Source organism: Cupressus sempervirens, chromosome 11, assembly GCF_028749045.1.
Source record: "Cupressus sempervirens isolate cs-2001-9-10 chromosome 11, ASM2874904v1, whole genome shotgun sequence".
In the NCBI taxonomy this organism is placed as follows: Eukaryota; Viridiplantae; Streptophyta; class Pinopsida; order Cupressales; family Cupressaceae; genus Cupressus; species Cupressus sempervirens.
In genome coordinates this window covers 142,209,336-142,232,825 of record NC_143128.1, presented here as the reverse complement: position 1 = coordinate 142,232,825, position 23,490 = coordinate 142,209,336, and the positions used below count along the sequence as shown (strand labels likewise).

General features: G+C 34.6%; 1 pseudogene; it reads left to right on the top strand.

Moving 5' to 3' along the window:
* Positions 1-382: 382 nt before the first annotated feature.
* The window catches only part of LOC149528610 (BTB/POZ domain-containing protein At3g05675-like), a 36,164-nt pseudogene continuing 13,056 nt past the window's right edge, over positions 383-23,490 (top strand).

Below are 23,490 nucleotides of genomic sequence, written 5' to 3'. Positions count from 1 at the left end.
AAAGACATGTGCATTATTGTTTTGATTTGGGTAGGAAGTGTCTTCTGCGCAGTACATTGTACACCAGTACATTGCGGCAACTAGGTGCGCGAAGCTTTAGAATGCGATCAAGAGCTCGTACACAATGGGGAGGGTGAAAATGGTGGTGACTGAGTGCGAAAGTGAGAGCAAGATGATGAAAAGCTCAGTGAAAGGAACAAAGACTGGGTGTTTTGTGCTGTGGCAGATGATGCCTGATATCGGTGGTCTCCGTTATCTCGGAGGACCAAGGATCGAACCGCTCACCTCTTTCGACTAGAACAAGGCAGAACCCAAGCACATTGGGACATCCAACATCGACACGACCTACACCATCTAGGACATCGACAAGGGTGTGGTGGACATGCAGCTCATCGCGCATGACAAGGAAGTCTACGACATTTCCTGGGGCGGCACGGGCATCTTTGCCTCAGTGAGAGCCGATGGGTCTGTCCGTGAGTTCGACCTACGCGATAAGGAGCACTCCACCATCAGCTACGAGAGCTCCAGCACCTAGCCCCTTGTGCGGCTCAGGTAGAACAAGTAGTGCTCCGAGACAACAGTCCTTCTCCTTATTCACGATCTCATCACAGGAAAGGCTAGCCATGACGTGAAAAAGATGGAGCACACAAGGGTTAGCATAACATCAAAGTGGAGGCGTAAAAGTCCTTCACCTTCTCACAGAAGGCATAAAAGTCATTCACCATCTAAAAGGTGACACAAGAGAAATAAGAGTAGGAGCCCTTCAAGGTCTCCTATCCGAAAGTCTAAAAGTCCAAGCATTGGATAATCTGAGCGGAAGCGAACAACGGATATCTGGATATATAAGGAAGGAAAGGGTGAACCAACTAATGTGATGTCTGAATATGGTTTTAGGCATGCATATTCTTGGGATTTTACACTTCTTGCCATGGGATCAGCATGCAAGGAGATCCATTTACATGGTAGAAGAAGCACTTGAAGCCAAGCTCTCTGTTGTCCACATTCAAAGATGGTGAAGCCCTGACAGACATGAAGCTACTCCCATAGCTCCAGAAATAGAGAGAAGATGACCATAGAATCAATGGCCTTATTTCCCATGGGGAAAAAACAATGGTGAGAAAAAAAACCCCACTGGAATGCTGCTTCTGGGTCCAGAAACATAATGATGATCAATGGCCTTGTTGAGTGCCCATCCAACAATTCCAGTAACAGTCACGTACATGCAAAAATTTAGAAATAGCATAAGTCCATCCAAAGACTTCACTATTCTCACACCGATTTTACAAAATTTTAGAATGATTTAGAAAAAGAGCAATTTCTTAAAGAGAGCTCCAAATGACTCAAACTGAAAAAATGAACAATTCCTTTGTTTTATAGAGGCACAAAGAAATGTTTTGATCTGCTATTAACAAGAGTAAAAAAAATTGATATTTAGATAGAAAAACCCTTTGGCGGCAAGCCTTCCAAAAGGGGTTAGATGAAAACTAATAGAAAATAAGAAGTAACCTGCACAAATTAGAGCAAACAGAAGTTAATCGAGTTTAGCGGCAAACCAACCAAACTCAAAAAAAAATTAAATTTCTTCCATCTTAAGAAGATTAAAGAAGAAATTAGTGAAATCTCTCTCAAGAGTCTCCTTCGAATCGTACCTTCATGAAACACTCAAAACAAAGATTAAACTGCTCTGGTACCATGTAAGAAATGATAAGATTGAGCAAGGAACAAAAAACAATCCAAGTAAGTTAAGTGTGAAACAATGTTACCATAAGATAAGAAAAATCCAAGAGCATACACCAAGATGGTTCAACAATGGAGACAAGGATTTATAAGGGGAAGGCAAAGAAAACCCCTTGTGAGTATTATGAATGAAGGCAAATGCCTAGAGAAGAGAGAGAGAGTCTGTTGGAGCAAAATAGCTCAATACAATAACATCAAAGTGATAAGAGTGAAGAAGAAGGAAGGAGGAGCATCTCTTATATAGAGATGAGAAAACGAGTTGCATTTGTAACTCCCATTTCTATGAATGCCACATTCATAATAGGTGTGTGCAAAGTGTCACAATCCTCTTAAGGAGGATAAACTAAATAAAGGAATAAAAACGAGTTGTCCTTACATGTGGAATAAAGGACAAACAATGACATGTCCTCCACATGTATACAATAGGACAAACTACACTTAGGGATCCTTGGAATATCCCAATTAATACATCCAAGGAAAGATTAATCTTTCTAACAATGTGATTGGCTTAATATATGTGTATTTATAACATGTGTCAATAGAGAATTGATGGTAGTACTTGTATTCCTTTTTGGAGGTTGGATTAAATTTCTTGCTTCAAATGAGCTAAGATGTTTTAATTAATTGATCCATGATTAATGGAATTTATGCTTTTATCCTTATATGTGGATGGGTATATGGAACTCAATGATGGATAAACCTTGTTATATTTTACTTACTATAAGTGACGTAGAAGGGATTGTGAAACTAAAGTGATAATTAAGAAAGTGTTGTTTTGTTATTTGGTTGATCGATTAATGTTCTTGACATTATTTGTGTAGCATGATTCCATTACTCCTCTAAGTTTTACTTGTTTAGACTATCTTGTTACCAGGTTAGGTATCTTTCATGACAGGAAAGATTTCAAAGAAGCATAACAACTTTGTGGTAGGGTGGTAAAGCACTCCTACAATATTCTTGCCCTTGTGCTCTTAGATAGGTTCTGGAGCTCATTTCAACTTGATTGTCATGGTTAGATCACCTGGTATCTGGCATCTGGTATCTAGTATTAGTAATCTAGTAACGAATTTATGGTTTCTTTTAAATTTGAGCACATATGTATATGTATCATTTTTGTTAATGATAATGATAGTTTATCAACTAATGTTGACTGGTCAATATTCAAAAGACTTTGACTCTCATTGAACTTTCTATATTTTATGGAGATGGTTGATGTGACATTGGTTTTGTAGGAGAAGTCCTTATAGTTTGAAGTTGTCCCTATGACCACTGCACATGATGATCATCTTCTACTTTCAAACATGCTTTTGAATACCTTCATGTTGTAATGATTTGAAATCCATTTCATCTTTATATCTTTTAATATCTTTGTTTCAGCATGAGCTATTTAGATATCATGTTGCATGGTTCAAAAATACATTCCACACCTTCTATATTGTTTCTCCTTGGATATCAACCATGGTGTTCACAACCAAAACACCACTCGATTGCATCATCAACCACCTATTCTTTGTTCAAATGTTTTCTACATGAACCAATTGGCATTTCTTTGAGCATATTTTGCCAAACATTTCATTGGCACTCTCCATATTCGCATTGAGTATGGAGAGGATTATAGTCCATCATCTTTAGAAATTTTTAAAACACTATCTACCAAATTGGTCTCATGTGTAACTGGATGCGAGAAACTCATTTGGACACAATCCACTCTGCCTTGCTTGCAGTATGAAATCCATCATTCACTACCTTCTGAGAAGTATTATTTAACATTTTGTCAAGCAATCTATGCACTCTATAAATTCTAGGATACCTAGCACATACATCTACAAAAGCATTTTTGATATAATGGATCTCCTGAGTTTTTACAAAGATTCTGCCAACCATGCTTCTTGATTCATGTCGGAGATGGAAAGTTTCTTTCTTATCATGCTTTGATAGCCATCCATACACATCTTTAGTGGATTCATTCAATCTATTTATCAATTAATTGAACCACTCACATTCTAGATTTTAAACAAATTATATTGTTTATATCTATATTTAATTTTAAATAACTAGCTTATATATATATAATCTAACTCAGTGCAATAGAACTCTTGAATTATTATATATATATAATTCAAGAGTTCCATTGCACTGAGTTAGATTATGAAAATAGGACCCTCGAGAAGGATAACTCTCAGCTTATATATGTAAAAGGTAGCAGATGAGGTGCATAATTAATCATAGTATTTGCTTAAATATATTATTTTTATTTATTTTAATCATTTTAGCATTTAAAAAATATTTATTTTCAATTATTAAGTTTAATTAATTATTAGAATAAATAATTTTAATTATTGTTTTTTATTCAAGTAATTAAAATTAGAGTTTTTGTTTTCATTAGCATTAGCATAAGTTTCATCGTTAAGATTATATACAAATTTGAAATAGAGAAAAGGTCATACTCAAGCTTATGTATTCTCTAGTATATATGGGGAAGTCAATATTGGGTCCACCCCCCCTCTCTCTATGTCCATCTATTCCATACCCATCACCATTCTCTCTCTACCTCATCTCTCCCCTTCCCCCTTTATTCCAGCTACCCCCCCTCTAACCATCTCTTCCCCCTAATATAATATATCTCCAACCCATCTCTCTCTCTCTCTCTCTCTCTCTCTCTCTCTCTCTCTCTCTCTCACACACACACACACACACACACACACACACACACACACACACACACACATACACACACACACACACACACACACAAGTCCTCTCTCTAACCCCTAACCCCTCCCTCTCCCATACCCTCCCTCTCTCTATCTATCTCTATCTCCCTCCCTCCCCCTTGCCTCCCTCTCTCCCTCCCTCTCCCTCTCTCTCAAAACTCTCTTTCTTCATCATGCCCTTATCTCTCTCTCTCTCTCTCTCTCTCTCTCTCTCTCTCTCTCTCTCTCTCTCTCTCTCTCTCCCCCCCCCCCTCTTCCTTCCCCCAATACCATGTCCATCTATTAAATTCCCTAATTATTATCATTGACACTTTACATAATTTGCCTCCTCATTCTCATTCTCTCTCTAATTGATCACTCCTCTTCCCCTTTCTTCCATCTCCCTCCCCCTATAACCATATATTTCCCTTATTTATCATATTTATCATACCACCCCCCCCCCCCCCCCAGCTCTCTCTCTCTCACACACACACACACACACATTTCTCCTTTTCTCTCTTTCTCACTCCTCTCTATATATCTCTCTCCATACATCTTTATCTCTCTAATTTTCCACTTTCTACCCTCACTAGTCAAACCATATCTTCCCACTAATTACCCCCATCTCTCTCTATGTCTTTCACATCTATCTTGTGCTCATTACTCTCTTTCACTCTCTCCTCTCCATCTTACCATCTCCCTTGCCTCTCCCTCTCCAATGCTTTAATTATTCTCTTTCTCTCTAACTCATATCTTACCCCTCTATGTTGTCTCTTTCTTCCATATATCTTCCCCTCCTTCTCCATTTTTCCTATCTCTCACTTCCTCTCACCATCTTGTCCACCTAATCACCATTTATCTCTACACCTTGTGATGGGGACACAACCCAAGAACCAAAATGGACACAACAGAAAAGGGAAAATTATATTAACTGAGAAAATAAGCTAGTACAACAGTACAGGAAAAATAAACTTCAAAACATGCCCTAAGGACTTACAATAGCATAAATGTGGAGATAATTTCTCCTTATAGTACCACCTCTCAAACTCCACTCCGAACTGCCTTTTACAATGCCAAAAATCTCCTTAAATAGACTCTGGAGGGTTAAGGACTAGGAGTACATTCTAGAAAGTGCTAGTAGGCATCCACTGACCAAATAGAAGGTTCCAGAAGTTGCGTTAGAAGTCAGTGCAAATCTAGAAGAATCCAAAAATGGTAACCGAACATCCGGGAGGCATAACTTTTGAACCGTAGCTTCGATTGATGAACCGTTTACATTTTTGGAAAGCTCTCAAAGCGCTCTATAGCCCTATGGACAAGCTTCACTTGTCTGCCATTTTTGACCCTTTTTGAGGTCATTTAATGCCCCTAACCTGACTTCGAAGCATTCTTAGGGGGTCTCCAAAACCTGAAAAACTGCAATAACTTTCAAACCATGGAGCCTTTTGACCTGATTCTTTTTCTAGAATGCTCTAAATCACAATTATATTCATCTGGCCAATTCACACCTTCTAGGTCACCAAAATTATGGCCAAATTGCATGCTCCTATTTTTTCGAGATTTTCAAACACACTGATAGTGGAACTGTGAGAGTTGGAACCTTTATTTGACACAAATAGGTATCCAAAAATGTAAAGACATGAAACATAAACTAAGTCTAAGTACATTTTTTTGGGTGATAGAGGATTGCCCTTATACCTCTGGATGCTCCTGCATCACCTTGTCTCTCACACTCCCTCAACTTGTCTTCTCTTTCTCTCTCTTTCTCTTTGTCTCTCTCACATCTCTCCCCACCTAATTATTATCTTTCACCCTCCTCTTATCTCCCTTCTCCTATACCTAGTTACCATTTATCTCTACACCATGTCTCTCCCCCTCTCCCTCTTCTAATTATGAATATGAGGGTAAGTATTAAGTGTCATTATTTGGAGTTATTGTTTCATATTTATTGTTAGGATAATGGTTTACAATTAGGATTGAATTTAGAAATTAAGGTTAGGTTTATGGACTTATATAAGCATCAAAATTTAGGGTTAGGATTAAGATTAAGGTTTAATCTTTATGATAAAAACATTAATAAGGGTTAGTAATAGGCTTTTACATTTTGGAGGTTTAATTTTATTTAGTGTTTGAATCAATTTTGTATATGTTATGTTTTGAAAAAAATATACTTAGGGTTATGTTTTCAATTTTTCTATGTGAGGGTTTAATTTGGTTTAGTGTCTGGGTGAGGGTTCGATTTAGTATACAGTTAAATTTCAAAGTGATTTAATGCTTGAATTTTTTTATAAGGGTTAGCATTACTAGGGACCAAGAAATTATATAGGGTGAGCTAATATGGTTTAACATTTTATATGTTTGATTTTATGTTAAGATTGACCTATTTTAGAGTTATGATTAAGGGCCCATTTACTTTATGTGAGGGTCTAATTTGGTTTAGTGTTAGCTCTTGGTTCAATTTAGTATAAAGTTAAGATTCAAAGTGACTTAATGTTAAGGTTTAATTTGAACTCATTAAGGTTATAGTTGAGTTTAAATTCAATTTATTGTTTAGTTAGATTTAGTGTTGTAGTCTCTACAATAAAAATTTTATTTGACATTTATACAAGAGATTGATTATTTCTAAATATTCATATTTATATTATTTTTTCTTAAAAAAATGTCAATTTATCTAATATTATTTTTAATATTTTTGAAAGCAATCAATTGCTTGTATGCTCCAACCTTAAAAAATTATATAATAAGTTAACATGTATAAAAATGATGAAACTAAAACATTGCATTTTCTTTTTAGAAAAGGTGTTGATCTCTAATATTTTAAATAAATGAAAAATCTCAATTTGCTTTGTAAAATATAATACTATTTTATTAAAGATCAAAGTTGGATTATAATTTTTAAATTATCACATTATTAAATATTTCTTTGTTTAATTTCCATTCATCAGCAATAAGTCCTCTGAATTTATTTCTCCTCCATTGCTAATGTTCCACTATAATAGGCAACAATTTTTAAGATCGTTGGTTATGTGCAATCTATTTTATTCATCAAAGGCTTCGAAACTCTCTTCTTCTCATCAAAGGCTACTCTATTCTACTTAGCACAAGGTAAAATAAGAGATATAGAAAAGGATCAATCCTTGAGCCCAAAAAAATAAATTCAAAGTTGAATGCAATTGCTTTAATATTAATCTTACTACTTAGAAAAAAATTATTTTTTCTTCAAATATCCATTCTAGATTAAAGATGAGTTAGGATATTTAGGATCAATTGGGAAAAAATCAAATGCATCCAAAGCATTGAAATTCAAAAGTTGAGTGCAACCATTTATATTTTAATCTTATTGACCAGAAAAACTCTTCAAATATCCATGTTAGATCCAATTCATACACATATTAAGCATAAATAGAATACAACTTTAACAAATTTTGGATCCCACCATCCTCTCCATATATCTCTCCAACCATTCTCACCATTTCACCTCTGGATGACAAATATGAAAAGGATGTTCAAACCTCTAGATGAGGCATATGCAAAGGATATTCAAAGCAGTTTGAAATGAATATACAATAGATATAATTCATATTATGTTTTATTTTTAATAAAGTAAAAATATAAATCATCTATAGTATATTTCAGAAGTTAATCAAACAAAATTAACTGCTTCCACATTTGATAATCAATCACACACGCTGACATTAAAATCATTAAAGAAAGAACCAAATAAGCTTTAATTAAATCCCATCTTAAATCCATATTAAGATTTAAATCATTAAAATGGAGATTTCAAAATCAAAATATTAAAAACAATGCTACAAATTAGTGTCTCTTTTCTAACATAAACTCCATGGCCTCAAATTTCTCATTCAAAATGCCAGTAGAAAATTGAGGTCAAATCCCAATAAGAACACCAACCTATAACAATGAGCCCCCACACACAAGTATTTGCATTCCCTAGATCATGTAAAGACCATCCTCTATTGTTCAATTTTTAAGCTTACCTAGCCTCAATGTCGTATAAAATCCTTGCCAAAAGACTTGAGAAGAGGAAGGAGTCAATGAGTAGATTCAGGATGTAGTTAGAATTGAAACATAGAGATAGATGCCATAACAGATCCCCCACTTCCTCTCTCATCACCCAAATGAATGAATCCTCACTTGCCTCCAATGCCCCCACAATCGCTTATTTTCTTAGAGGGATAGAAGAAATATGTTACACAGAAATATATAAAATGAACTACTACCTTTGTGCCGAAACCTATGGTTGTAAATCTCAAAGGAGGATGCATTATGTCTAAAGCATTTACCATATGAAACAAAATATCCATGTATGTGAAATCTTTTATTGTAAATTTCTTAGAAGGATAGAAGACGATTAAATGATATCCACAATCAGTTTTCTTTATAATAGTTGGTATTGCATGGTGCATTTTCTTTATAATAGTTAGTATTCTACAATATAAAATGGATGATATTTGTGTTTAGATAGCTTAGATTTTCAATTCTATGGTTGATCAATGGATTCACAACAATTTCTTGCCACTTCAATGCATACCGCCACCTCAAACTATCAAAATTTTCAAAAATACTAAAATGTTTACAACGAAAGTTGTTCCCATTGTAGAAGCCTCTCAACTTAATTATATAATTATATAATATTAATACTATTTGATAATACCAATTTTGATAATGAGTAATTTATTTTTCAATCAAAAAATACAATTTTTTCTGGACTTTTGTCAAGAACATATATTTTCTTTTACAAAATATAATTAATGAGAACATATCAAACATTAATGAAAAGATGTAATTGTAAAGATTACATATTAATGAAAATAAATATTAGTTATTAACATTAAATTATAATCTAAGAATGTGACATTCAATGGTACTTCCATATCAGTATTTGAAATATTTAAAAAATAAAACTTAAGAATTACCATTCATAATATGCTAAACTAGCGATTTTAAATGGCTTTTATTATACCATATATATTTATAATTTATAATTTATGATTTCATAATATGTTTTATTTAATGTATATGTTTTTTATTTGTATAATATAAATTCGATATATAAATATATTAAAACTAATAATATATGAATAGTAAAACTAATAACATGAATTTATTTAATGTTTATATATATTTATAAATAAATTTAAATATTAAATTAATAATATATATATATATATATATATATATATATATACATACACACACACATGCACATAAAACTTTTATAAATAAAAAACCATAGTTATATATATACTCAAAAGTGTTAACATGGAATCTCTTATAATTTAATCAAAATTACTTATTAGAAATTATATATTTAATCTATATAATTATACTCACTATTATGTTATAAATATTAAGTATTTTAAATTGAGATGATATTTATCATTATTTATTGGTATATGGTTTTAAATTATAATTATATATATGTATGCACACACACACACGCACAAAAGTAAGGGTGAGTGAGTAGCCGAGTTGGTGTGAAGGCGAGTCGTGAGGCATAGTGTTAGGCTAATGGTCCCGGTGCTACGCATCAACTCCGGTTCGAGTCACACTAGGTTTACCACAAACCCTTTTGCCAATAGTGGCATGTTGTGATGTTTAAGTTGTTGTGTTGTTATCCTTGCCATCAAGGTTCAAATCTCATGGGGATGAGGTCCCCCGTTTGTGGCCTCACTGGTTCATAGTGTAGACACCTAAAAAACCTTTAGAAAATAAAGTATTTTTATTTTCTAAAAAATTCCTGATGACATCATCATTTATTAATTAATTAATTATTTAATTTATTTATTTATTTTTATGCCATTAAATCCCTTTATCTTAATTAAAAATATTTAATTAAGAAATCCCTCCCAAAAATGTTTAAATCTTATTTAAACATTATTTCCTTATTTATTAATTATGTAATTAATAAATTGACCAAAAATCCCAAAATAAATAATTAATTAATTTTTTTCCCAAAAGTTGGCCAATTTCCTTAAGACCAATAACCTCTTCCAAAATCTTCTAATCCTTCTTTAATTTTGATTAAAGGCTAATCTCATCATTTCTTACCCCTAATCCCAACTCAAAATATTTAATCAAGATTAAATATTAATCCTCATGTTTATTAAAAATATTTTAATAAATATCTCCTCAACCCAAACACTTGAAATAAATAAAACTTTATTTATTTCATAAAATCTTATCCTAGGAAGTTCTAGACTCTTCTAGAAAGTCTTCATCCTCATCCAAAGCCTAGACTCTTCTAGAAGATGTCTTTAACCCTAATCCTAATCCCCTCCTAACCTTGTCACATTCCCTAAACATGGGTTAAGACTTGCTAACTCAAGCCAAAGTTAACAAATATCTCCTCCTTCACCCACTCTCATTAATTGCAATCCACTTGCCATCCACTTGCCTAGTCCTAAGCCATCTCTAACCCTTCCTCTAATCATTTTTACAACCCTAAGCAAGCTTAAAACCTCCCTAAATCCTCAAATTCGAATTTCATGGTATCTCTCACAAATATCTTCAACCACAAAACTTTATGAAGCCCACTAGGCCATAAATGACTCTTCCAAGCCCTTTTATTGCTCTTACAAGTCATTATGAGGGTCTTTATAAAGATTTTATCCCTTGAGCCTCCTTTTTTGACTCATCCTTCCCCTTTCCTCCATCATCTCACCCTCTGACATGTGTCACTCCCTGATTGGTTGTAAAGAAGCACAATCCATGTGCTCTCTTCTCATGCAATCTGAGCCCTCCATGAGCTTTTTCCCATCCTTGCATCTTAGCTCTCAATCCCTCAAGCCTCTTGCCTATAAATTGGATCCTTCCCCTTTGCAAAATAACACAATCCATGAAGTAAAGTTATAATGCTATTTTGAGAGCCAAATCCATACTAAAGAAATCTATCCACACCAAAAATCCACAATCATCCATTGAAGCCTTTGGAAGCATATTGAGCATACATCCTATCCATTTAGATAAAGCCACTCAACAAGAGAGCTTCTCATTGAGAGAGCCCATTAATGGCTCATATTTTCAATTGAGAGCTCATCTTAGTCTATCTTGAAGTTTATGAATTTTGTTTAGTTTGTAGAAGCTTTATTTAAATTTGGTTTCTATTAGCATACTAACATTGCTCATATACATTTTGGCACGCCCGGTGGGACCCCGCATGGGTCATCTTCATTAGCTTTTTTAGTCAAGTTTTGTATGTCATTTGCTGATTTTGGCTAATTTTGCTTGTTTTTGTGATTGGTAGGATTGTATAAATTGGTTTTGTAGGTCCACATGAGCATGAAGAAGACAAAGGAACTCATAGTCTATCTCATAGTATTTGCAGATTTTTCAAGCTTATAGGTGGACAAAGCATTTGGAATTCTTCTTCCTCTTCTTGTCTATATTCTTCTTATTCCATCTACTTCTTCTTCTTCTTCTTCTTGTGGGAGATCTTGGCCATTTTTTTTTTAAGGAAGCAAAATCATACACACTTCTTTTTAGTGCTTAAAATGAACCCCCAAATCATACTTAAATCCATTAAAAAATTAAAAATTTGCAAAAAAGAAAAAATCTTTTAACAAGTGAAACTAAACCAATCTAATCATTTGCATCCTTGCAAAATTAAAGTTTTAGATGCATTCATGCAAATTTAGGAACACTTCATTTTTGGGAATTTAAAAAGAACTTCAAGTTTCCATTTCAAAAGGTTTAAAATCAACACTAAGTGCACACTAAAATCTAAATCAAACTCAAAGCATCAATCAAGGATAAAATGAACCTCATTTGAAAATATTTTAAAGTTCTTTTAAAAATCTCATGAAAACTAAGAGTCCTAAAACTTTTTTTATTTGTTTCAAAAAAATGTCTTGTTGCAAAATCTTGAATGTTTCTTAGGTTTTTCATGCATCAAAACAATCTAGGAATATCATTTTTGGGCTTAAAACATGCAAACTAGAACACAAAATCTTGAATGAAAAGAAAATTCCAAAGAGTCATTTTCACTTTTGAGTCCAAAACAATCTTGAATGATCTAAGGTTAAAACAAATCACTTCAAAGTTCTTAAAACAACACACAAAATCTCAATTTTGAATGCTCAAAGGAAAAAACTTGAATGTTTAATCACTTGTCTTTGAATGCAAGTTGCTAAACACACTCTTGAATGCCATGGATTAAAATCAAATTTTCCTTGAATGCATGATTAAAACAACAAATCCAATCTTGAATGCCAAAGATCAATTAACCATTGCAATATCAAACACTTCATTTGGAGCTTCTAAAATTGAACAAAACAAATCTCTTTTCCACATGCAATTTAGGTAAAGTTTGATTTTTGGATATTTAGGAGACTTTGTTAAGTTAAATAAAAATTTGCAAAAATCAATTTGAGTAGTTCCTTGGACTCACCTCTTTTCTAATCACCCATCAATTCAACCATTGGTTGCAATCTCAGCACCATTTATGGGGATGGGTCTACTTGAAAAAGGTGTTAAATGTTTCACAATCTAACTCACTCACTTGGTCTTTGAACGTTTTCTTTAACTTTATCAAAAATTTTAAATGACCAAAACTCTAGATTAAATCGATCACACTTCAATTTTGGGCACTAAAATTGAACAACTATTGACTTGGAGGGCCTCCGAGCGCGCGCTTGGCAATCGAGTTTCACACATCTTTGTTTTGGGCTTAAAATAAACTCACACTCAATCTTGAATGCCTAAAAATCAATGAACATCGCATGGTTTTGATGCATTTTCAATGGCGCTCGCATTTCTTATGTTGACGATCTCTCAACTTTCATTATGCTAATGACGCTATCAAATTGGAATGAACATTGTATGCCATAATCACAAGTGTCTTCAATCATAGCTTACAAAATTTAAATCATCAATTGGAATGAACGCGTTTCTTTTAAAGCCCAAGATCATGTATGTGGTCTTGTTTTACACTTTTTAGGAGGCCTGCTTGGGGATTTCATCACCCCTTGGGATGACCTCAACTCCAGCGTTCCGGCGGAGTATAAAGATCAGGAGGTGAATCCAAAGACACCTCTCTTGGGATCAAAATTTTGTCACTCGAGCTAAGCCTCAAGGAACTTTATACCCTTGAGAAGTGAAAGAGGAGAAGTGGGTTACCGCTCCTCTCAGCTGTGTGACATCTTTTTGGTTTCATCTACGGATTTGGGCCTCACGTACCTTGTGTATATCGAGGACTCCCTAGCTATAACAAATTTCATCCTTGTAGAAAGCTTCCTAGGATGTTGGTGTGTTTGACGTGCTTGCTCAAAACTTTTGTCTGCTTATTTGTTCATAGCTTTTGAATGAATGTTTGCCAACTTTGGTCAAAATCCCAAAAAAGCAAAAATCTCCTAGCTCAAGGCATACTTAGCGTAGTCACTGCCTCATCAGAAAATCATCCAAGCTCCCCCGCTGCAACCAAATCTATCTAGTTCCTTGCTTTAGAACAATCCCAAATCCAAAGTCTCTCCAAATCATCCCCCCCTAGCCAGCTAGAAACCCAATCCAAAATCACACCCAAGCATTTAGAGAGTTGTTGTCATTCTGCTAGAATTTGTTATCCAATCAATCTGATCAATCCACCAGCCTCACCACGGTTATCCTTTTGACAGAGCTTTGTCTAGGGTAATCTAGCTTTGTCACCTGTTATCTCTCATCACCTTGAGCTAAAGGTTGGGATCCACAAGTGATCAATCTCGTGTCATTCCCATAGGATCATTAGTCTATTCTTAGGTTGACACAATCTCCACCAATCCAGCACATAGAAAAGCAAAACTCTCACTTTTTGACAGCATGCCCTTGAAGTCTTCCATCCACAGGAAAGCCAAAAATCTCCAGCCAATCCTCCTTAGGTCTGTCATGCAACTTTGACTCTCCCTAGAAAATCTTTCATCAGCCAATCCAAAATCTGTGCTTAACCCAAATCCAACCATGAGCTTCCGTGTTCATCCATACGCAAGACCCCATCCCCATCAAACTCATCATCAAAGCATGAAGTACCAATCCTATCATGATGTGTTTGGTCGCATTGTCCTTGCTCCCACCACCTCCTTTTCCAATGATGATGAAAATCTTGTTGACTATGACGGGTATATTTAAAGCCTTAGAAACATTCCCCCAAGCATCCCCCAAAATCCAATAGTTATTCCAAACTATCTAGTCATGCCATCTGATATTCCAGCTTCCCCTCCATCACCCCATCAACCAAGCTTCCAATCTTCCACCCCCATCACACTAGCTATTCCTGTCAATCCACCTCCACCTTCGACACACGGGTCTCCAAGGAATCTCCTAGAGAAAATACAAGAAAAGTTGCCTCCAGCAGTCAATAAGCCATGTCATCTAATCCAACCATGTGAAGTAGTCAGTAATGAAGCTTCCCAATCTATAATATCACCTCCATCTCCCATAGCTATCATCCCCATACCATCCATCAAATTGCTTAAAATCCTTCCACTTCCCACAAGCATCAAAATCTCACCACCTATCAAATCCCTCCAAATCCTATCCACATCACCTCTAAGCATTTCCCAAATCTCCCATAATGACCCTTATGCATCCATCTTCTACTCACCCATCTCCACTACTGAATCTCCCATCTATCCATCTGCTGCCTTTGAAGAATCCATCCCTTCACCTCCTATCGCACCATCCACTCCAAACCAATCCTATCAAGATCCTGCCCAAAAGCATGTTGACATCCCCCAAAGAATAAATGAAGATATCATCGTACCATGTCTTCCATCCATAGTGCAGTCACCATCTCCTCCATCTCCAAAACCTCAAGCCATATCTCCTCAACTACAAGATATCTTGTCATCCCACCAGCTACATCAAGATCCTATCCTTCCATCTCCCCTGCTCCATGCTTCCATCTTACCACCTATCCAAGCTATTCCACCATCTATAATCTACCCTCTTGGTTCACTTACATTCATCCATGGTGGCCCTCTCTTAGCAGAAGAATTAAGAACAGTATCTCCCCATTGCAATACACCTAATAAATCACTTCTACCATTTTCTACAAGCAAAAAGTTTCCTCAGCTTGTTCAAATGCTCAATCGATGGCATTATCAAGGTCAAGGTTTAGGACCAAAAGAGCAAGGAATCAGAGAGCCTATTATTACACAAAAAAATCTAGGATTTCATGGTCTTGGATATGTATCCAAAGGCTCACCATCTAAAGGTGTTGGTACACCACACCCCCAAACCAAGCCTATCTCCAAGCCCACCATGCAAGCCTCCCATCACTCCTTCAAGAAATCTTATGTCATCCCCCCTCCACTATCTTTGCAACCCAAAACAACCTACCATATCCCCCCTTCATCCGCTAAATCCATTTTGGGTCCCTATGTCCCAAAATCTACCATCCTCCATCCTCCTATCAACCATCATAAAAATCTTATTCCATCCATTTCTATGCAAGATCAACAAAGGCACATATCAAGGCACATCATCCATCATCATCCCCCTACATGCTTTTTCATATCCTCTCCATCTCACAAAGCTTCTCCTAACCATCTTCCCAAAGCTTACCATAGCAATGTGAATGCCAACTTCAAAATTCATAAAGCTAAAAATCCACATCCTAGGCAATCATATGTCTATTCTAAAAGACATACTCCAAAAAGGAAAAATCCAATCAAAGAATGCAAAACAATGCAAAAGCCTATGAAAAGAAAATCCAAAACCATGTGGATCCCCAAGAAAAAAGTTGAAACCCAATGCATAATGGCATCCACCATTGCTAATCCCCCATCTAGTGACTCATGTCCCCCATCTCCTAACTCCATCTTGGGTGCCTATATCCCCAAGCATGCTTCCAAAAATCCTCCATCACGCCCGCATCTACCATCTATCCCCCATATGCTCTTTTCACACCCATTCCAACATGTGCCAATGTTGCTCTTGCAAGCATCCCCATCTCATGCTCCTTTCCAGCATTTTCATCCCTCCATCTCCTACCATCAATCCCATCTAATCCGATCTATTGCATAAATCACACATCCGGTGTACCAACAGCTAGCAACAAAATTGAACATTCCAACAGCCAGTGAAAAATCCCAAAAAAGCCAAAATAGCTGAAGAAAGCCAAAATCATTCCAGCTAAGTCCAAAGTCAAAAAGTCAAAAAAGAAAAGAAAAATAAAGCGTCCACTGGTGAAAACTTGGCAATTCAAGCACCTTGGACAAGTACCATGATGAAAACTTGGCAAACAAGTGTCATGCGTAATCCCGCCATCCCCAGCTTAGCCTATCACCCTCGTTCTTTTGGTCATCTCTTGAGATCCAACTCCATCTTCCAATCTATCCACCTATCCTCCATCCTCCAGCTTCCATCTCACACCATCCATTAATCTTATGCAGCTTCAGCCAATCATCTCAGCTATCATCCATCTCCCTAGCCCCTTCAGCTTTTTCCATCCTAGCTTCAATCCTATCACATCCATCATAAGACCTCCTTTCGCATGTTATCTTCTGATTGGGGGCACTATATTCCTTGGAGATCTTGTATTGTCCATCCTCCCTTGTCATTGGTATCTAGCTCTAGGCTATCCTCATGCAAACCCAATGTCATCTCTTTATATCCATCATAATCCTAGCTATCTACCATCCTATCCAGCCATCTCATCCTGCTCCTCTAGCTATCCTTGGTCACAAAATCTCTTATCATCATTGGATGCATCTTGTCAAATCCATATCTTTCGTTATCACCTCATCCTTAGCTTCTGCCTCTTGCACCAAATTGAGCCATCCTGCTATCCTCTCATCCTGAGCTTTTTATCTATCTGTATCATCCCTATCATTGGTCCATTAGCTTGTATCATATCTTGATTAGCTCGCTTGTAAATATCTTGGTTTTTCAGCTTGTACATCCTCTTTAGCCTAGTACCATTGCATCTATCCAGCATTCGTGTCAGTTCATCCTTGATCAGCATCTTGCACCCATCGCACATCTTGGTTAGCTATTCCAATGCATCCTTTAGCTAGATTTCCTATCACCAAAGTGTTATCTTTCTTAGTTCAGCTTGCCAGACGCATCACTCATCCAAATCCACCAGCTTAGGTGCTCTCCAATAGGTCCTTGCAGGATATAGCTTTCCTCATGTCTGATCTTGGTCCATTAGTACCTCCTCCTACCCATCCCATTGGCAAACGACTCTCTTTTGGATTTTCACTTTCTTTTGATTTGGGATCTTCCCTTTTGGGTCTTGAAGTATCTTTTCCAAGCAATCTCCTTGTTCCCTCATCAACGTATAAAAATATCATGGTATACTGTGAATGGGGCAATCAGAGCGTAAGGTCTTGATTATGTCTTTTTCTTGTTTTCTTTATTGCTTGTGGGTTACCCAGTGTCATTTCCACACTGCTTCCTCTGGGATTCATGTGTGATACTGGGGCAATCCTTGCGTGTTTGTTTTGAGTCAGTTCGTCAGTCCTCTGGACAATTAGTGAAAAGGCCTTGATGTTCTTCGTAACCTTGGCAATTAACCAACAGTCCTATAGCAAATCTAGTGCTCAACTACATGGTGGTACTTCTCTTTGAAGTATCCCCCCCCGCTCAAAAAGCTTCAATGGTTTTCCTTCATCTCCATTATCCCCCATCCATATCCAGCATCTGTCTCTCCTACCCCAGCTTATGCATCAATATCTCTTTGAATCACTCCTCACCTTTAGCTTTAGGGATCCGCAATCCTAGTCTTAGGGATCCACCAATCCAAATCAATCCACCAAGCCTCATCTTTCGAGATCCACAATCCTAGTCCTAGGGATCTTTGAAACCCATCTTCCGCCAATCTGACTCTTTGAAATCCTGTTGCATCAGCTTTTTTAATCCCCTCATCCATCTCCCCATCCTGGATTCCTTTTATAGCGCTCCACTCCTTCATCCTCTGCAATCCCTAAGATCTTAAGCTTGCTTCCTCTTATGCCTCTGATTCTCCCTTTATCATTCTCCCGTAGTGAGAGTTTGAGCTAACCAAACCTCTTCTCTTAAGCAAATCTGAGTCTTCTTGCTCATCTCGGATTCTTGTACTTTTCAAGAAGTCGTCGAGCCTCGCTTTCTCTCCCCACCGCCTTCTTGAGGGGGCATCTCACAGTCCATTCTCTCCTCTTCTGCTCTAGCCTTGGGCATCTTATTTTCTTATCTTTGATGTCATGCCACTTGCGGCATCACATCAAAGAGGGGCAAAATGTAGACACCTAAAAAACCTTTAGAAAATAAAGTATTTTTATTTTCTAAAAAATTTCTGATGACATCATCATTTATTAATTAATTAATTAATTAATTTTTATGCCATTAAATCCCTTTATCTTAATTAAAAATATTTAATTAAGAAATCCCTCCCAAAAATGTTTAAATCTTATTTAAACATTATTTCCTTATTTATTAATTATTTAATTAATAAATTGACCAAAAATCCCAAAATAAATAATTAATTTATTTTTTTTCCAAAAGTTGGCCAATTTCCTTAAGACCAATAACCTCTTCCAAAATCTTCTAATCCTTCTTTAATTTTGATTAAAGGCTAATCTCATCATTTCCTACCCCTAATCCCAACTCAAAATATTTAATCAAGATTAAATATTAATCCTCATGTTTATTAAAAATATATTAATAAATATCTCCTCAACCCAAACCCTTGAAATCAATAAAACTTTATTTATTTCATAAAATCTTATCCTAAGAAGTTCTAGACTCTTCTAGAAAGTCTTCATCCTCATCCAAAGCCTATACTCTTCTAGAAGATGTCTTTAACCCTAATCCTAATCCCCTCCTAACCTTGTCACATTCCCTAAACATGGGTTAAGACTTGCTAACTCAAGCCAAAGTTAACAAATATCTCCTCCTTCACCCACCCTCATTAATTGCAATCCACTTGCCATCCACTTGCCTAGTCCTAAGCCATCTCTAACCCTTCCTCTAATCATTTTTACAACCCTAAGCAAGCTTAAAACCTCCCTAAACCCTCAAATTCGAATTTCATGGTATCTCTCACAAATATCTTCAACCACAAAACTTTATGAAGCCCACTAGGCCATAAATGACTCTTCCAAGCCCTTTTATTGCTCTTACAAGTCATTATGAGGGTCTTTATAAAGATTTTATCCCTTGAGCCTCCTTTGTTGACTCATCCTTCCCCTTTCCTCCATCCTCTCACCCTGTGACATGTGTCACTCCCTGATTAGTTGTAAAGAAGCACAATCCATGTGCTCTCTTCTCATGCAATCTGAGCCCTCCATGAGCTTTTTCCCATCCTTGCATCTTAGCCCTCAATCCCTCAAGCCTCTTGCCTATAAATTGGATCCTTCCCCTTTGCAAAGTAACACAATCCATGAAGTAAATTTATAATGCTATTTTGAGAGCCAAATCCATACAAAAGCCATCTATCCACACCAAAAATTCACAATCATCCATTGAAGCCTTTGGAAGCATATTGAGCATACATCCTATCCATTTAGATAAAGCCACTCAACAAGAGAGCTTCTCATTGAGAGAGCCCATTAATGGCTCATATTTTCAATTGAGAGCTCATCTTAGTCTATCTTGAAGTTTATGAATTTTGTTTAGTTTGTAGAAGCTTTATTTAAATTTGGTTTCTATTAGCATACTAACATTGCTCATATACACATAGCTCCAGGTCAAAGCGTTTACCCCTCTTTCAAAATAACACACACACACACAAAAGTGTTAATATGGAATCTTTTATAATTTAATCAAAATTACTTATTAGAAATTATATATTTATTCTATATAATTATACTCAATATTATGTTGTATATTATAAATATTAACTACTTTAAATTGAGATGATACTTATCATTATTTATTGGCAAATAGTTTTAAATTATAATTACTTTTATCATAGGCTTTATATATTAGAGATTATAAATATAAATATTTATTATTATTTAAATTAATATAAGAAAAATTATCTATTCTATTTGAAATATATATATATATATATATATATATATATATATATATATATATATATATATATATATATATATATATATATATATATATATATATATATATATATATATATATATGAAATTAAACCATATTTTTAAATTATTGTTTAATTTAAAATAAATTATTCTAATATGTAATTTTGAAACTATGAATTCTCTTTGCAAATCATTAACTTGTCTAAATCATGTATTTCATTTCTTTATGAGTGTTTCTAAAATATTTTTTTCCAGTCTTATATGTTTCAATCTTTCCCAAGAGTCCTTATGATAGTTTTATATATTAACATCTTAACTTTCAAAACTTTAAAATATTTGCAACTAAATACTATGTTAACTCCTCATAAATTAACGAAAACTCATTTAAAAATAAAAAATAAAAATCTTCCACTATTGCACCTCCTTTAGGTGCAAATGCTAGTTGTAAGTTTCTTAGTACAATAGTCTTTGTTTAATGTAAATGATATGATTTAGTTGATAAATATCAAGAACTAGGTAAAACACACGATTTTATAAAGACTTAAAATTATAATTACACAATTTAAAGATATTTTTATGCATAAAGCTCTTTAACAAAATCAATGTCAAATTTATCTTTAAAATTTTAATTATAAAATTTAGAAATTTTTATTCATTAAATGTTTACTCTCTATCTTAAAATTTCAATTACAAAATTTAAAGATATTTTACTTCATCATGATATGTTTTATGAACATGGACATAAAATATTTTTTTTTGCTAAGTATTAGTAAGAATTATTCAAGGACATATGCTCTATTTTCAAATATGTCATTTTGATAATTTGATACAATATTGTAATCCTTTAACCACGCAGTAGCCCAAAATCTTACCATCTTATCAAGTGATGACATCTTAACCTTTGTGAGAATTATTTCACAATTAATTGCCCTTCTATTTCTATTTGTCTTCACTATAATGTTATAAAATGTAATATTGGAACAAGACCTTTTTATTGTTTGTGCTACTAAGCCTAGTTGAGTAGGAATACTCTTCTATGATAGTAAAAATGATCTTTTATCTCTTTCCAAAAATATATTGTTAAGTACACCATGAAAGTTTTTCCCAAAACTTACCACAAAATCTTATAGACTATACACAGGAACTCTGGCACTTGCGACGATTGTTATCTTTGTGTAATCCAGCCAGTAATTATTTGAAAGTTGAGGTTTGGACTCAAATGTTTGGGTTAGGATTAAGGCATAAGCGCTTAGATAATGTCTAAATCTCAACTCAAACCTCTTAACCTTATCTTTCTAAAAATTTAAGGTTCAAAGAGAGAGAGTAAGAAAGGTTTGGGGAGAGAGAATAAGAAAGATTGACCATCAACTCCAACTCACTAACTCTAACTTTTTTTTTGAAAGGTTATGGTTTGGAGAGAGAGAGTAAATATTGGTTGGGGGAGAGAGAGTAAGAAGATTCTAATTTAATTTTCTTTCCCCATTTAATTTTAAACTTTTAAATTTGGTCTTGCCTAATCTCAAGACAACACTTCTAGAGAATTTTGTGTCACAACTCACCTTAGATACATATTTATTTGAGAGGGTCATTGGACTTTGACCTTAGTGTATTTTTTGGATAGATTATATTATAGTAGTTAAATAATATTGTGGAGTGTTTTAAATTATCTTTGATGAATGATGATGTTCAATCCAATTCTATGCTCCATATTGTACATGTTAATCGTGATGCCAAGTATTTTAAATGACCTATACAATGTATGAAATTTACTTTATCCATGAGTTATGAGTTAATGTTGATTATGAATTATTGGACACTGGCCTACTAATGCTTCTTCGAGTTTTTCTGAGTGGCTACAGGAAGAAGGTGAGAGCGTAGTCAAGGTACTAGAGGAGGTTAACTCCTCGAAAGGGTAGGTGGGCATCATCTAGTAGCCGCATGCAACACTTAGACATTATTACATGCTAGAATATTGATTTTATTTCTACTTTTACATTGTGTTTTATCTCTACTTTACTCCTTATATTAAAACAATCTATATTATTCTCAAGTAAAGGAAATGTTGAATTTTTCGTATGAGAATGTGAAGATAGAACACATAGCTTGTTCATTTCCTTTATAATTTGGAATATCATAGAGTGAATGTATAAAATGATTAAATTATACATCATAAACATAAATTGTGTTTAAATTTAAGATTAATGCATGTGTGTGTGTGTGTGTGTGTGTGTGTGTGTGTGTGTGTGTGTGTGTGTGTGTTCGTGTTCTTCACAATTTAATAAAAAGTGACTTAGTAAAAGTAAATATTAACATTTTTTATTTTATTGTTTGAAAAAATTAAAATTAAAAATATAAATAGTTGAATTAAAATTGTTAATTTGTTAGATAAAATTTATGATAACATGAATTAAATACCAAAAATAAGTAAAATTGTTGCATCTGAAATAAATATGGTACATAAATATCTAATAAGAATGGGCAACCATTTTTCTATTTGTTAAGTATGGGCAATCATTTCTATTTATTAAGCACGGGTAGATATTTCTATTTAATAACTATGAGTAGTCATTTATATTTATGAAGTAGAGACAAGAGCCGGGGGTGGGGGGATACAAGGAGAAAAGTAGGAAAATTGTGAGAAGAAAATAGGAGCAATTCATAATTTATGCTATCCAGGTTTCTTTTACCATTTTTCTCTTGACTTAATACTTTGATGAAATAATTAGTTACTTGTGTCAATGGTTATATTGTTGGTATATTGGAGAAATTGTGAAATAGAGTTTTTATTTAGTTTTCAACTTTTGATTATGTTCTTAAAGTTCCACCGGCTCTTGTTAAAATTTTCTCATGTTTTTCATTTTCTTATCTTATTATCTATCGGAGCGATTGTTCAATCTTGATGTATGAGATCTGCAATTGTTTTGTTTTGTTTTATTGTATTGCTCAAACTTTCAGCATGCCTCTCTAATGGGATTTCTAAAACTTCCAAACTCCGCCCAAGCTACATAACTTATTCTACCAAATTCTAAATCTTGTGCACAGATGTGGAGGTTCGCCAGCGTTGGAAATTTCTTTGTATCTATTGT